The sequence below is a fragment of the Miniopterus schreibersii genome (assembly GCF_964146895.1).
Source record: "Miniopterus schreibersii genome assembly, chromosome: 19".
NCBI lineage: Eukaryota > Metazoa > Chordata > Mammalia > Chiroptera > Miniopteridae > Miniopterus > Miniopterus schreibersii.
The window spans coordinates 14,232,630-14,249,915 of record NC_138119.1 but is presented as its reverse complement, the minus strand read 5'-3'; the positions used below and the strand labels follow the sequence as shown (position 1 = coordinate 14,249,915).

The 17,286-nt window shown below is 49.7% G+C and overlaps 1 long non-coding RNA gene across 1 annotated transcript; it reads left to right on the top strand.

The window, feature by feature from the left end:
- The first annotated feature begins 3,593 nt into the window (after positions 1-3,593).
- LOC308549396 lies at positions 3,594-7,561 on the top strand. Its single transcript, XR_013997751.1, has 3 exons — positions 3,594-3,794; positions 4,826-4,934; positions 7,182-7,561. It is a non-coding gene; the product is annotated as an uncharacterized lncRNA (long non-coding RNA).
- Positions 7,562-17,286: the final 9,725 nt, after the last annotated feature.

Genomic DNA, 17,286 nt, shown 5'->3' with positions numbered 1-17,286 from the left:
GTGTGGCCTTGGGTAATCATAATCTCCTCAAGCTGCTGTTCCATCGAGTATAAGACAGAGCTAGAAGCTGCCTGTTTTCTCTAGCCCTTGCCTCCCCCTTCTCCAGTGCATCCTCCTAACTTTGGCACAGCTCTGATCATCTAACACCCCAGGGTTCTCCACTGCTCACCACACCGTAGGAAGTCCAAACTTCTCATCCTGGCTCCCAGGGTCTTCAAAGAACCAATATAACCTCCTTTCCAGGTTTAGTCCATGCATCCCTGCTACACATCCCTTGGACTCTAGATTGCCAGGCAGCCCACTCCATTCCTGGACAGATCCTTTTCATCCTTGCTTATGTCATTCTTCTGTCTGAAATGGAACAAATATGTATTAAGCAAGCACTGTGTGAAATCCTTTGTTAGGCACGGGATATAGAGAGGAGTGAGGCAGCTCCTGCCTTTCAGCAACTCAGTCTAGTGGGGACAAGAGCCAAGGGAACCAACCAATAACACTTGAGTCAGCAGCCTGTGTTAAGTGTCATATAGAATGGATACGAGTGGGCTGTGGGATCAGAGATGAGGCACATCCAAATCCAAGCCAGTGGAGATCAGGGAGTCTCCTTCGAGGAGATGTTTGAGCTGAGTTTTGAAGATACAGAATTTCCTAGGCAAATGAGGGCAAGGAAGGCATTCCCAATAGCAGGAATGGCATGTAAGGTATGGAGAAAGAACGCTGTCTTCAGGAAATCCAATACTGTGGTGCAGGTCAGAGCACTAGCAGGTACAGCTGAAGAGGTGGGCAGACGGCTTGTGGTGAAGGGCCTTGATGGCCATAACCTGGACTTTATTCTGCAGAAGATGTTTGGTCATCAAAGGATTTTAAGTAGAGGATGGACATGATTGTATCTGCATTTCAGAAAGCTCCTGCCACTGCAAGTTCTCTCTCAGTACTGCAGAGAACAAGTTGGAAGGACTGCAGAATTGAGGCCCAGTCAGGGTCCTTTACAACTGAGAGGATAAATTTAGTAGATGTTTAAGAGAATTACTGGACTTGGAAACTGCCTGGTGAAGGTAGAGAAGGAAAGGGAGGAGGGTCGATAACTCCCAAGCTCGTGCTTGGAGTACCGATGATGGCGGTGCTGTGGCTCCAGACAGGGCTACCAGGTATCTCCTGAGATTTTAGAACTGAGTTGGAAACAAGGGAAAGCTCACTGGTGCATTCTTTGTGGCATCAAAGGGGAAAAGGGGTACTTTGCTCTTCGCTGCCAGCCAGGGGTAACTGCAGGGTTAGGCGTGCTGGTCAGGGTTGTGGGAGCCTTAGGAAGATCTGGCTCTAAAGGCCAGACCCCCAGTGCAACCCTAGAGGTCATTAGTTTTCTTTTGCTAAGGGGAGGTGACGTTTACTAGCTACCTGGAAGATACTCAGGAGGAACTACCTGGTAGCCCTGCGAGACCTAACGTTAGACTTTCCTGGCCTCCATTGCTTCCTGTGTAAAGTGGGTTGCTGTGAGGTTTAAATAAATGATACATATAAATTACTTAAAACCATTCCTGACCCATAATAAGTCCTCAATAAGTGTGAGTTATTCTTTTTATTACTGCTACTTGTCAAAGACATGAAAATAAATGAGCTTACTTGGGTATGAAGAGGTATAAAAACTGCTCTACAGCCCTATTTCTCTCTCTGAAAACTTGCCGATCATTCAGGGTTTTACTCCTACAGCTTTCCCTCCATAAAATTTTTATTGCCCCTGCCCTCCCCAGCTGGCTGTGTTATTCTTCCCTAATGGGGTGTTAGGAATCTGCCCCTTTATAGCACCTGCCTCATTTTTCCTGAAAACGTGGGTACTAGTTTCAACTTTCTCTTTAAAACTGGACTGAAAGCTCCTTTAAAAAAAAACGCACTGCCTCATCCCTTTTTGTGTCTGGCTCGGTGCCTGGCACACAGTATGTGTTCCGTCAGACTCAAATGAGATAATGCATGTAAAAGTGCACGTTGTAAACGTGCTACAAACCCCAAAGATTTTTTTTTTCTCCTTCAAGGGCGTGGTGACTTTGCGCAGCTTCTCTGCTACTTTCCAGCTCCAGGAGCACCAGATACAATGAGGCTGAAAAGGAGTGTGGGTTCCAGTTTCCTGGGCTTAGCTGTCATCAGTCCACTGAAGGATTAGCACCTACGGGGCTCCTACACCCAAAAGAGGTGGCTCTTGGGAGGCAGGAAGCAAAGGGTGGCGTCTGACTGTTCCAGCTAAGGAGGCCAGGCCAGTTCCCTGTACCTCATGTTCTTCTGACTCACCCCTCGGTCCCAAAGGCTGAGTAACTTTTCCAGCCTTGTGATTGTGGAAACTTGTTTCAGGAACATCTAGCAGATGTGAAAGGGGCATAAAGGTGACCCCACCCCAGGCTCCAAAGTGGCTTCTACTGGAGCCCATACATTATGCATGTTTGTGTACAGACTTAAATGATTGTTACTGCCCAGCTAAGGGACGGGTGTGGTTCTATAGGCCAGATACCTAGCGTCCATGTCACAGTTGGTAAACCAGAAGCCCCAAAGTAAGGCAACTCGCAGGTTCTCCCCACAGCGCCTCGCGCTGTTCCTGGATAGAGCTGGTTCAGAGCCGCCTGGGGCCCGGGATTAATTGCTTCCAGGATTAACTGATTTGTATTTAACACCCCTCCCCTTTGCTTTGTGCTTATTTCCACGTGTTTACAACTCTGGGGCCTCGCTCGGGCAGTTTGGTTTCTCGTAAAGTGCGGTCCCTGCCTCCGCAGCTTGGCCGCCCAGAGTCACTCCTATTTACAGCGCATCGGCCGCCACGTGCCGAATAAAAGCTGGTGACTGCCCCGCGGGCCCGAAGCGGGAGGCGAAGGGCCCCGCCTACCGGTGAGGTCACGCGCCCGCCGAGACCCGCCCTCACGTGACCGAGCGCCTGTCCTCCGGGGTCACTACCCTCAGCTGAGAGCCGCCGCTGGCGCCTCGTCCTCGCTGCCAGCCAGGGCCGGGCGGGGACGCTGGGGCCTTTCAGAGCTCGGGGAGAGAAAAAATCTCCATCTAAGGCGAAGGGGGAGTAGGGAGGCAGCAGGCAATAAAGGCACCTCTAGACCCGCCCCTCTAGACCGGAAGCTCCCAGGGAGCAGAGGCCGCCATTCCCAAGCGCCCCGCAGAGTCCGGCACACAGTGCTCAGTAAGGGGGTTGGCGACTACCCCTCTGCCACTGCCAGAAGCAGAATTGAACCCACCGCCCTTTCACTCCCCATTCACTCTCCGACTATGATCGTTTGGCAGCCGGTGAGCCAGCGCTCCCAAGCCTGCTGCCCGCACCGGGACAAACTCCTCAACGGGTCTGTCTACCACTCCCTCGGTACCAACAAAGGCCCAAACCCACTCCCAGGGTCCCCCGCCGCGGGGCGTGGGTCTTCAGGCTCGCTTCATTGGCTCTTTTAATGACGGATGGGATCGTCAGCCAACCGCAGCCTGGAAAAGACGCATGCGTACACAAAAGATGGAGCCCCTATAAGGGAAAAAAACAGCCCCGCGAAACAATTTTGGCGGGGTCGTCCCAAGGCCTAGGGAAGGAGGCGCGCATGCGTGGGCCTTGACCGCGTCTCCGCCCCGTTGGAGAGGCGGATAGCGCCCTCTGTCTTCCAGGTGGTTTTCCCAGATGTCTCGCCTCCGCCAGCGCCGCGTCGGACGTGGCTTTGCCCGGGGGATCCATGAAGCTGATAAAGAAAAAGGTTGTGAAGTGAGAACAGAGGGTATAGATCAGACACTGGAGAAGTTTGGCGCCATGGAGGGGAAAAATCAAGCAAGAGGTATTGGAGACAGTAGTGCCGGTTAGAGTTCTCAAGATTGAGAAAATCCGGGTACGTTTGTAGAAAGGGGACAAAGCCAGCAGCGTGGGACTTGCTGAAAATGCTTGAGAAAGAATACCTGAGAGTACACCTTCAGAGGCGATGGGAGGGAACCGAGGAATCAGCCAGATGAAGGGATTGGTTGGCCTTTACAAAGAAGCGAGAAGCCTCCTCCTCTGAAGTAGGCAGAGGGATAAAAGGCATGAGTCATAATTACATACAGGCTCCTAAGCGGGGGAAGGTGATGGCGGGGAGCTCTTGTGTATTTTATCAATAAGGTGGAAGCAAGGGTGCGTCTCCAATAAGGGGGTGGTACAGCAGAACTATGGGTTGCTGGCGATTTTAGAGACATTATTCTTTGTTGGCTAAACTCCTTTTCCGTACCCTGTGTTGTTTCCTGTGGGTTCTGTCTTTGGCTGCCCGCTCTTTACTCCTTTTCAGAAAACTGTCCCCTATTCCTGCAACCACCTGAATGCTGTTGTCTCCCAATCTATGTCTGTATCTTAAATTGCTCTCTGGAGCTTCATGTCTGTATATCCAGCTACATATGTAACATATTCCCAGGGTATTTCACGGGTTAAATTGAACAGGAACTCAGTATCTTCAGGACTGAAACTTAACTTCTCTTAAGTTCCTTATCTTAGCTAATGGTCACAGTGCATTCCCAGTTGCCCAAGCCACCAGATACACATCTTCATTTCTCTTTCTCTCTCTCTCTCCAAATATGTGTGTATATATGTGTGTGTGTGTGGGAAGGTATTTAATAGAATAGGAACATACACTTTGTGTATTATGTTTTCTTTTCATTTAATAATGTGATTATTTTATGTCTATAAATACTTTTCTACATTTTTAGTGGCGGCATAGGATTACCTCATACACGTACTATATTCTACTGTCTTATTGAAAATTCTGTTTGTTTCCTTTTCCTATTATGAATAGCACATTATATATTATAAATATATATTTGTACATATCTTTTATTTCCTTAGATTGAACATTAGAAGTCAAAATGGAGGGCCAAGGAGTATGCACATTTGAAAAGCTTTTAATGCATGCTGCCAAATTGACCTTCCAGAAAAACTGTACCAGAATTATATGGTAACATTCATTTATTTGCCTGTACCTTTTAATATTATTATTATGTAAATATATATCTTTATTGATTTGAGAGAGGGGAAGGGAGAGGGAGAAAAGAGATAGAAACATCAATGATGAGAGTCATTGATCGGGTGCCTCCTGCACGCCCCCTGCTGGGGATCGAGCTGAAACCCGGGCATGTGCGACGAAATCAAACCAAGATGCTCAACTGCTGAGCCATGTTCAGCCAGGCTGAATATTATTATTTTGAATTTTTGCTGATTTAATAAATTGTATCTGACCCTCCAACTCTCAGCCCGTGACTTTCCAGTAAATCCTTCATCATTCCCTTCTGAGTATTCCCACAACTCCCCAGGGACACACCATTCCCTTCAAAGGCAGAAAGGGAAGCAACACCAAATTTCTCACGGGTAATTCTCAATCTTCTGCACTTTCCTTAAGCCTTGAGCCTCACTTCTGCTGCTCTTGTGCACAGTGGTTTCTTTTGTGTGATTCCTTTTTTTTAAAATCCTCCTCCGAGGACATTTTTTCCATTGCTTTTCAGAGAAAGTAGAAGGGAGAGAGAGAAACATCAATGTGGGAGAAACACCGACTGATTGCTTCCCGCATGGCCCTGACCCAGGCTGGGAATCGAGCCTGCAACCAAGGTATGTGCCCTTGGCTGCAATTGAACCCGGGACCCTTCCGTCTGAGGGCCAGCACTCTAACCACTGAGCAAGACCAGCTAGGACTGTGTGATTCTTCAGCATCTTTCCTGTCTCCCTCTTTTCCTAAATTCCTGTCTCTAAGAGGTGGTTTTTCTCTCCCTTCTCATCAAGGCTGGCCCTCCAAAAGCACCCCTGTTCTTCCCTCCTCCCCTAGAACTTTTGTCTTGTGCCAGCACCATCTCCCACTAATAGAGTATTAATCTTCCATTTGGCAACAAATATATTTAAATCTCTCTTATACAAGAAAGAAAAAAGAGTTCCATTACCCCTTTTAACCTTTCAAGCTACTGCCTTCATTTCTCCTTCCTGCACCATCAAACTTTTCCAAAGAGTATCAAGAAGCATCTATTGACTCTCACTCACCTCTGTGTTGCAGCCCCAAGGTCCCGAGCAACCTCACAGCCATACTGGAAGTCTTGGGCTCTGTTCTCTTCCTGACCCCTTTGCAGCTTCTCCTGCACTAACCTGCGGCTGTCACCTGGCTGCTCAATTCTGCCCTCGCCCGGTTCTCCTCTCAGAACAGCCTCTGCGAAGCTAAATGTTTGTGTGCCCCAGGCCTCATCTCTTCTCTCTCTTTGGATTTCTCCCTTCTGTGGCTTCAGTGACCTCCTTTACATTGATGATTCAAAGCCTCTCTCTTGAATTCTAGACCCAAATTATGCAGTTGCTCTACCTGGATGCAATTCCTCAGGCTCCACAGGTCCCAGACTGAGTTTATTAGCCAGCAACTCTGCTCCCGACACACGCACGGTTTCCGGGTTCAGCTAACGCCGTCACCACACTTCAAGTCATCATGTTCAAAACCATAATCTAAGAGTTGCCATGTACTGAGTACCTACTATATGCCAGGTGCTTTCCACTCATAATCAAATCCTGTCCTCCCACAGTAATCGGGCCAGGTAGATAGACTATCCCCATTGTTATTATGAGGAAACTACTAGAAAGCGGTGGTATTCAATGAGTCTAGTTAGTGCTAAAGTCTCTGTGTGGTATTTTGTTTGTTATTTTTGTTTTGGGGAGTGTTTTCCCCCTGCTCCTCTGTATATATCCAGCCAGTTTCCAGGTCCCTGTGCATCTGCCTCCTCCCTACCTGCCCCACACCAACTCCTTAGGTGAGGCTCTGCTCTTTTTCGCCTGGCAATTAGCAAACCCTCTTCAACCATAGCTGCCAGATTTCATTCTAAAGCATAGTTTTAAATACAGGGGTGAGCAAAAGTAGGTTTACAGTTGTGAGTACCAAACAGGCAGACAGGGCGACGAGAGCCAGTGGCATGGCCACCGCAGCCACCAGGCCTCTCACCCCAATGGACTTCTTTTGGGGTGTTGTCAAAGAGAAAGTCTTTTTGCCCTAACAGGTTTGGCTCAGTGGTTAGAGCACTGCCGAGGACTAAAGGGTCTCAGAAGGATCTCAGGTTCGATTCCAGCCAAAGGCACGTCCTTCTGTTGCAGGCTGGATTCCCCAGCCCCTGTCAGGGCATGTGTGGGAGGCAGCCAGCCGATGTCTCTCTCACATTGATGTTTCTCTCTCTCTCTCTCCCAGTCTCTCTGAAAAGCAATGGAAGAAATATCCTCTGGTGAGGATTAAAAAAAAAAAAGATAAAGTCTCTTTACAAAAACCACATATTGTGGATGATATGATTCACTACATTAAGAGAAGCACGTCAAGAAGCTGATGACAATAAAGACCTCTGAGCCAAAGTGTGCTTGAGTAGACAGCAAGAATGTAAATGACGAAGGCCGGCAGTTGGAGCACTCAGGAGATCGTACCTAAGCGCACTGTGCCATTGCGACATTCTTTTGAGTTAATAAAGCTATTGTAATAATTATAACCTGCATGTCTTTTTGCCATACGAGCAATTGTAAACCTACTTTTGTCAACCCCCTGTATATCACTCCTTGAAAGTAAAAATCCTAAACGTCTCTTGGTGCTGAGTGAAGTTTAACCCTTTAGCGTGGCATCGAAGGCCCTCCACCCTCTAATGCCATCCTTTCATCCTGCCGGTGCCCTTTGTGAACCTTAGATTCCATCTATTTGAGAACAAGTCTTCCACGTGCCCTGCACTCGCCCCCGCCCCTGTTCCTGGCCTTTGTTCTTGCTATTGCTTCCCCCTATAATTCCCTTTCATTTTAGCTAACACACACACTATTAGGAAGGTATTGCAGAGCACCTCGCCTCTACTTCTGCTAGCAAAAGGAATGGGTTGGAACCACAGCAAGAGGGACTGGAATTGAAGAGATCTGGAATATTTAGGGGAGAAAGGGACAGACTGGGCAGCATGAAAGCAGGGACACCTAGAAACGAGCGGAGTGATGGAGTGACTGGCACCACAATTGGCTAGAGGGAAGGCTTAGTATATTTTTGCCAAAAGATTAGGCAAATCGGTGAATAAAAAATGAATGTACTGCCATAACATAGATTGATATCTTAAAAATAAAAATAAAAAAAGAATGTACTGTATAAATGAATGTGAGTGAATGAATGAAAGAACCATGGTCCCTCTCTAGGGTCAGGCATTTTAAGGTTCGCAGACACTAGGTGGCAGCATGAGACAGCAAACCAGAGAGGGGCGCCTCTTCCCAGCTGCTCGGAAAGGAGGGGCACCGCATCCGCCTTCCCCGGGCTGTAAAAGCACCTCTTCCCTTTCTCTACGTATGTTCTTTCTAATCACAACACTCGCTCTCATGGCAAAGACACAGAAGCAGGCAGGGAGAGAAAACCTGGAAGGGAGCCAAATGCATATTACCTAGGGTTGTTTTCAGATAGTCCCTGGAAGCCCCCGGGAGCTGCTTCCAGCTCTCAAAGGGGTATAAGAAAGACAAAAATTTGGAACACTGAGGAGAAATCTGGATTAGGTTAAGGAAATATTTAGATAGAACACCCCTCCCCCCCCATCTAGACTGACTGAAGAAAGAACTGGTGGCAGGAATCTTTTTTTTTTTTTTTTAATTAAATAATGGTAACCTAGAAAGTTACTGCCTCATCCATTCCTGCCTCAGGACTCCTCAGACATCTCTAATTTCTCCATAGACGGAGAGCCTATAGCCTTTCTTAGCAAAGCAAAGGCAAAGCAGAAATCAGGCCATCTAGTTCACTGGAAACTCAATATTATCCTTCTGTCAAGTATTAATTCTTTGCTAGAGGAAAGAAGTCTCTGCCAAAAGCCAGGAGCCATTGAGTCAACCCTCCTCTCAGCCAGGAAACCCTGTAAAGCTGCCGTGGTTCTAAGCAGGGAGTTGGTCTTTACCACGTAGCGCAAGTCATGAACATAGTTCCAGTGGGAAGATGCCGCCTTCTCTTTAGCTTCACTCTGCTTGGCTCTACAACTCTATGACAAAATCCCCCTTTCTGTACCATTTCCACTCCTCCTGTTGCTCTGTTCAACATCTTATTTTAGCAGCCACCCCTGGATGTGCAGCCCAGCCACACCCCTCCCAATTTCCTTTAGCACAATAGAACCAAGACCATCTTATCCTATCTTCTCTGTGGCCTGTGACTCCCTGGTTCTTCCTGTGTGCTCCAGACCTCACTTCTTCCCATGCTTTTCCTTTCACTGAATTCCTGCAACACTTACTGCCTTTATAATAGTGCATACAAAGCACTTGAAACAGAACACAAGATTAGTGATTATCATTGCCACTTCTAACGATCTGCAATATTTTACAATTTACAAGAAATTTTTCATGCACTGTCTCATTCATTCATTAAACGAATATTTATCAAATGCCCATTATATGCCCAGCACTCCTCTGGGCACTTCATAAATAAACCAAATGAGCATGATCCCTGCCTTCACGGAACTTTCAAGGAAGCCTATGGTTTTCTGTTTATGCTGGTATATCCACTGCTTTGTACTAGAATCTTGGCATTGGGAAGAAATGTTAGGAACTGGCTAGTTCAACCACTTAACCAAAACAGAATTCCTTCATCTACGTCTTTGATGAGTGGCCACTCTTCACCTGACATTCTCTATACTTGGTCTTTTCCAGGCATTGGTACATCCTGTGTTCTGCCAACCCTAATCTGCTTATTTTCATTCGCTGATTCTTCTTCCACACCATTAAGTAAGTCGGCTCCTCTTCTCGGGATGGCCCATTAAATAATTTATTTTTTTAATGTACTTACTTGAGAGAGGAAGAGAGAGAGACAAGAGAGAGAGAGAGACATCGATTTGTTGTTCCATTTTTTTATGCATCATTGGTTGCTTCTTGTAGGTGCCCTGACCAGGGATCGAACCCGCAACCTTAGCATGTCAGGATGAAACTCTAACCAACTTAGTTACCCGGCCAGGCCCTGGCCCATTAAATAATTAAAGACAGATACCATGTCTCAGGCATCCATCGTGTTTGGGTTTTTCCCCACCGTGCTTTATTTTTGAAGAGTTTCTCCTTTTCAAGATCATTTCCAGTATTTCCTATTGTTACCCATTTAACCTCACTCTGAACCTCTGCAGTAACCGGCATTCCCACTTTACTGATAAGGGGGGAGCCCACCAGCGGTCACAGGCCGTGAATATGGCAGAGCCCCTTATCTTCTCGGTGCTCTCATATGTCAGCATTTCACTCCAGGTGAAACCTTTTCAAAGAATAGGAACACCCTTCCCCTTTCTTGATCTGGATGTGATTCTTCTGCACACAGAGCCAAGGACACGCTCGCTCTCAGCAGCTCCGTCCTTACTGACTCGCAGTGAGCTGGGGTCACCCAGTGTTGGGGTCTTACTGATCAGCACCCTCTCTGGTCAAGCGGGGCTCCCACATTCTCTGTCTTCCCGACATTCTGCAGGTTCAGGTCCTATCCACTGAAGGACGACCCAGCTCGCGCCGCCTCCTTGATGAAAGCTTTCCTGATTCCACAGTACCCCAGTTGAACGTCAACTCTTTCTCTCTCCATAGAATTTCTATCTCATTTCCTGAGCACGTACCATGTTCTGCTAAGTAATCTGTTCCCTTGTTTCACTCTTTGATCAGGGCACCAGCCTCATCCCCCTGTGGGTTTCTTAGTGCCTCGTACCTAGAGGTGGCCAGCAAACACCTGTCAAATGAACAAATCTTGTTCATGTTTTGTCCCTAAATATATAAATGCTTCACACATCCCCGTGAAGTCTCTTGAGCAAATCCTTTCTAACTTCTCCGTGGTGTGGGGCTGAGTCCCTGCTCTGTCTTGCACCCCCAGGAACTGGATATATCTCGCTGATTTTTCACAGTGGTCCTGTGAGTTAGGCATAGTCTCTGTTTTACAAATGAGGAAATGGAGAGTCAGAGACCCAGGATCCAGACCCAGGATCACACACTAAGGAGCAGAGCTGGGATTGATTCAAAATGACACCTTTCTGACTCCCATGACTGTGCTGTTTGTCACTCGGTTGCTTTTCTAAAGTAAAACGTGTGCCCCTGCTGGAGACCAGGTGCGTTTGGGGCTGTCATCCCCCCCCCCCCCAGCTGTTTAGCAGAGTTGGAGACAACCCGCAGAGGATCAGACAGGCTGCTGGGAGCCCCTGTAAGTTCTTGAGCAGATTAAAAATAGCCAAGAATGATGGTTGAGGGACAGAATGGGATAGAAACAACCAAGACAGAAGGAAACTGGGGAGAGAGGGCTATTCTTTGTGTATGAAACTCTCTCCTGATTCCCTTTTGAATAACTGTTATCTCCCATCTTTGCTCAAATGCCACCTTCTCAAGGAGGCATTGCCCCTCACCCCCTTACCCTGTTTTATATTTTATTTTCTATGGCAGTTATCTTTTTTAAAAAAATGTATCTTTACTGATTTCAGAGAGAGAGAGAAAGAGATAGAAACATCAATGATAAGAGAGTCATTGATGGGCTGCCTACTGCACACCCCCCACTCAGGATCGAGCCCACAACCTGGGCATGGGCCCAGGCCTGGAACCGAACCTCGATCTCCTGGGTCTCTCCTGGATCTTAGGTCGGTGCTCAACTGCTGAGCCACACTGGCCGAGCACAGCCATTATCATCTTTTACTGATAACTTGCAGGATCTCAGTCCTGAGCCTGATGCGCCTACACGGTTTTCCTGGTTCTAGCCAGAAGCTTCCCAAGAGGCTCCTCCTAAGCCTCCCTGCCCCCCCCCATTTATGAAGCCCCTATAACAAATAAGAGAATAAATGTGAAAAGCCTATAGAATAAATGCCTTTTAGATAGAATCAAATTAGTGTTTATGTGGATTTTCATGGCCTTTTCCCCAACAGTTTGGCCAAGGGAGAGAGGAAAGTTAGATTTCAATAATTTTTTCCCAACAGTCACAGGTGGGAGAAACTCAGAAGAGACTAGAGAGAAAGAGACCAGAAATGAGCTGGGGCTAAGGTGGCCTCAGAGCTGAGACAGCAGGGCTGTGGGGACAGGCTGTCCCACACCTCCGCAGGGAGCTGATCCTCCGAGACCCCCAGAGCCCCGGGCCCGCCCCTCTCCCCATTCCCATCAGCGCAGGCTCCCGAGAAGAATGCAGGTCAGGAGCATAAGTGACCTTTCACACCTCAGACAAACTAAGTTTGTTTTCGCCTTTTCTGTCCAGCCCGCAGCGGGAGGGCGGGGGAAATGGGATGGGCCTTGTCGAACTTTCTTGGGCAACAATACCCCAGAGGAGTTGAGGTGGAGGGAGTAAAGGATCTATTTATTTTGGCTCAGGAAGGACAATGTAAGCAGATGGTCTTTGATGGGATTAGCGGCGTAATCTCTAAGACCCTGGTAAATTGGAAAATGATCCATTATATTCCACAAACCTTTGGCGGCTTCAGCTCCTGAGGAAGGAGGGGCAGGGTTGGGGGGGCACCTTGTTAGAAAGGATCCCCCTCTGGGAGCAGCCAAATCCCCCGCACAGAGAATTTGGGAAGAAGTTCGTTAGCGATGCAAGCCCCTCTCTTCTTGAGAGAGCACAGAAATGAGAATTCTCCCTGTGCCCTGAGCCTCTTCTTTCCCTCTCCCCCTCCCTCTCACTGGGGTGTGCTGGAATATCTTCACTGCCATCCCTTGCCCCCAACCCTTTCCATTCCCAGGGCATTCGGGGGACTCTTCTTTGAGAACAAACTATATTGGACCTCCTGCATTGGGAGGCCAGAAAATTCTTCTTAGAATCCAAATTATATTCCTGCACTGTGATCTCCGTCCATTTCCCACTCCAGTGCTACAGCTCGGGAGGACCCCTCCACTCTCCATAGGCTTGAAAGCCATAGGGAAAGAGCCAGGAGGAGGGGGACTGGGTAAACTGCACCTGGGAGCAGGGATTAGGGGAGAGGGGGAACTGTGAAAGGGGCGATAAGGTGATAATGAACCCCTTTGCCCAACCCTCCATCCCTTTAACTCACCTCCATCCCCAAGAGCCCAAGTGCCTCTAGGCCTAGGATCCCCTCCATCTGGAGAATCCGGGATGCTGAGTTGGGAGCATATGGGAGACCCATTCAGTAGGAGGTGTGGTGCAGTAGGAGGCATTGATGTAGGTTGGATCATATTTGTTATTTACAGTATGTGTGATGTGTTGCAGTCATATGTCACTTTGCAGTTGATAAAGAAACTTTGATGTGCAGAATGTCATTCAGATCTTGTAACGACTAAGTGAGGAGGGCATGTGAAAAATTGGAAAGCAGGTTTAGAGAGGGTAAGTGACTTGCCTAAAGTCACCTAGTTTAGTGACAGAGCTAAGGAATGAAATTTAACTTAATCATTATACTATGAGATCTATTCATGTTGATAAATACAAATCTAGCCCTGGCTGGAGTGGCTGAATTGGTTGGGGTGCACCAAGAGGTTGCTGGTTCAGTTCCTCAGTCAGGGCACACGACCGGGTTGCAGGCTTGATCCCCGCAGCAGGGGTGGTGCAGGAGGCAACTGATCGGTGTTTCACTCTCACATCGATGTTTTGCTCTCTCCCTCTCCCCTCTCTCTCTAAAAATCAATAAAAATATTTTTTAAATATATGTCTAAATTTTTCTTTTAACTACAGCATATTTTATTTATTTATTTCAACATTTAAGTTGTTGCCAAGACTTTATTGTTACAACCATTGTTGGACAAGTTCTTCCTCACTGGAATCGTATCAAATTTATAGAATTAACTTGGGGGATTAAAAACCAAACACAAACTTTCTAAACATGCATTTTTCCATACATAGTTACCACCATTCTCTGAAAATAAATATATAAGTAAATAAAGTGGGAGGGAATGGACAGAAAGGCAACACAAATTACTCAATTCCAAATAGAAATTCCAACACTTCTGAGTGGGTGACTGGTGGAGACTCTAGGAGGAATTTCACTTGTATTTTATTTCAGGCTAGTTCAATGAACTGAGGGATGTTTTATTTTATTTTAGTATCATTTTTAAAAAGAATGACACTTTGTGTTATGTATTTGTGTATTTGAGGTCATCTGAGGCTGACACAGATTTGTAGACCAGAAAACAGGAAGCACATTGGACAGGCAGCAAGCTACAGTCATTCTCTGCCCCCCAATGTCTCCCCAATTTTGACCCCCAATAAGAAAATCAAAAAGTTGACATGACAGTTCTAAATCAGAAAAAAAGCTACTATTTTTTGAGTATCTATGAAGGGCCAAGCAGGCAGAAAGTGGGTACATTAATTCACTGAGTTCGCACCCCAGGGAAGCAGGTTTCCTCTCCTTCATTTTACCTGTTCAGAAGGGAGGCCCAGAGAGTTTAGGTAATTGGATTAGAGTCGCACAGCCGGTTAGGTGGGGGGGCTGCCATTGCAGACTCTGCTCTGCCCACACCCTGCACCCTCCACTGAGATGTCTGCTCTTTCTCTGACTTTCTGCCGCATCACCCTGCCTGTTGAATCACATCAGGGTAGGACCCCCCCTGGGAAGCCCCCTTGCCCCCTGTTCTCCTGGTTTTTTCTCATAGAAGCAGCGCGCTCCTCACCTCCCACCCCACAGCTGATCGCTTTCTCTGAAGTTGGCTCACATCCTGCCCCAAATTAATATATAACGTTTTCTGATGAAGTCCAAAATGTTCTGGAATGAGACTGACCCACCAAATCTGAGTTGGTCTCATTCCTTCCTGCTATGACCGTCCTTCTACGGGAAGGACTTTGATGATCCCCAGCCCTACGATCTTTTTTTATAAAGAACAGGTGGGGGAACTGACTTGGCCAAGGGCATACAGTTGGTCACAGCAGCCCTTCTGCACTAGTCCACGGATGGAGGGGGGGCGGCTAGAGGGAGGTGCTCTGAGCTTGAGCCGGCCGCTGGTACTCCTGCCCCCGAGGTCCCCTGAGGTCCCCTGAGGTCCCCCGAGGTCCCCTGAGGTCCCCTGAGGTCCCCCGAGGTCCCCCGAGGTCCCCTGAGGTCCCCTGGGGCCTGCGCCCTGGGCCCGGCCGGCCCTCCCCGCCCTGCTTCCAGGGTCCTGGAGGGGCTCTGCCCCCGGCTGGGCTCGTCGGGCGCCTCTCTCACGCACCTTTTCTGTGCCCGGAGGTGTTACAGCTCCCGTCCGCCCGCAGCCTCTCCCTGCCCTTTCTGTCCTGAGAGCCACAGACTCAGAAGTCCCCGGCTCCACAAGTTTTTAATTCTTCTGCGCGTGGTACAGGCTGTAAGTGACAGTCTCCCCATCTGCTGCTGGAAACCCAGGGCCTGCGGGCAGAACTGGGCACCTTTGGAAGAAAAGGAAGGAGGCTCCCAGCGGCTTCTGGAAGAGGAAGGGGCCTCAGGGCCTCTGGCCCACCTCGCGGGGCCGCGGCCGCCCCACCGCCGTCCCCGGCTCTCCGCCCGCGTCTCCCGGCGCCTCTCCTCTCTCGCCCACCGAGTTCTCGGCCCCTCGCATCCGCCTTCTCCGCGGCTCGCCAGGCTCCCCCGTAGCCCGGCGTCTCCCGGTGACTAACTGCTCGGCCCCCGGGCTGGGGTCCGGAGCCGCGGGCAGGCGGAGCGTCCCCGCGCCGGGTCCCCGCGCTCGGCACGGGCCGGGGCTTCCCGAGGCCTCGCCGCGCGCCGCGGACGCAGAGCGGCGCCTGCGAAGCCCCGCGGAGCCCCGACCCCGCGAGGCGGCGGGTCCAGGATCGTGCTTGGGTTTCTGTCCCGCGGGAACCGCGCGGCCGCGGCGGGCGGAGGCGGCCGGTGTCTCCGCGCGGCCCGCGGCGGGAGCGGGGCCGGGGTCGGGGCTGTTCGCCGGAGCCGGGTCCGCAGCTCCCGCCCCGCGCCTCGCGGGCTCGGCCCCCTTTCCTCGGGCGCCTCGGAGCCTTTTCTTTTGCACTTTGTTTCCTTGCCTTTCCTATAATTAGTTTAATAGTCTTCGTATCTTTGGTATGTTTCTTTGTATCTGTTTTAACATTTATTTCTTTTCAATTGGATTTTGTTTTTTCCCCTTTTCTGTTTCCAGTTCTCGTTTCCTTTTCTGCGCGCTCGGCGCCTCGGCTCCTCTGGCGCGTCCTTCCCGCTCCTGGGCGCCCGCGGTGTCCGGCCTGCAGCGGGAGCGAAGAGGCGCCCGCACCCGCACCCGCGCCCGCACCCGCACCCGCACCCGCACCCGCACCCGCACCCGCCGCCCGGGCCCGGGCCCCTCTGCGCGGCGGAGCCGGGACTTGGTGGGAAGCGGGAGCCGAGCGGCCGCCACCCCGGGAGCGCCCCGACCAGACAGGCGGGGCTCGGGCGGGGCTGCGCGGGCGGTGTCAGCCTGGCTTTGACCTGGCCCAGGGCCAGACCGCGGGACGGAGCCGCAGCTCACACATAGAGGCCTCGGGGCCGGCAGACCTTGGTCCTCCAACCACCGAGCCTCGCAGCCAGGTCAAGGGTGTGCGCCCACAGCTCGCAGGGACAAACCCCGAGATCCGCAGATGTCACACATGCAGCCCCAACCGCACATACAGCACAGCGCGGCCATACGGATTGGGGACATATATGTGACTGTAATACACACACACCAGCCCCACACACATGACTACACATTGCAAACAGACATGAACCTCCTTGCACACACTCAGCAGCTCGGGGATTTCAGCCCCGGCCCTAACTCAGGGGTGACCCTCCAACAAGCACCGGGCCATGGGAAGGGAACCTGCCGGGTTTCAGCAGCAGCAGCAGCCATAGGCACAGCCACCCAGAGTTCAGTACCTCTACCTGGCCCAAGGTTGCAGGGGCTTCAAAGATGGGGCATACTGACTACTTGTTTAGCTGAGGGATCCGGCCCACATTCGAGAGCCTGAGTCCCAGAAATGAGCATCAGACCCAGAGAACCCTCTGTGAAGCAGACGGAAGCCATCACTGCACCAGAAAACAGCCCCGTGTTAAGTCTAAAGCAGGCATGTGACATGTGTGCCAGTATGTATTCCGTGCTGCGCGAATCACACACAGAGCTGGTGCTTGGCCAGGTGCCCACAAAGAGACCATTATTTTTGTGGAAACGAGCGGAGGAGGAGATGTATATGGTTTCAAGAACAAAAGTAACACGTGTGTACAAATATAGGTAACAACGCAAACCTAGGGAGATGGAAAGTAGAAAATCTCTCTCCAGCTCATGGGTATTGTCATCAAGCTGGAGAGCTAGGCTGAGCCTCTGTGACAGGGTCTGATCGTCTTTCCAGGGCAGACAGGATTGTTTGGAGTTGTGGGAGTTCTGTGGTGAAAGCCTGGTTTGTGAGAGAGCCATGTGTATCTGATATACTATCAATTCACCAAAAGGGTGATTTTGTC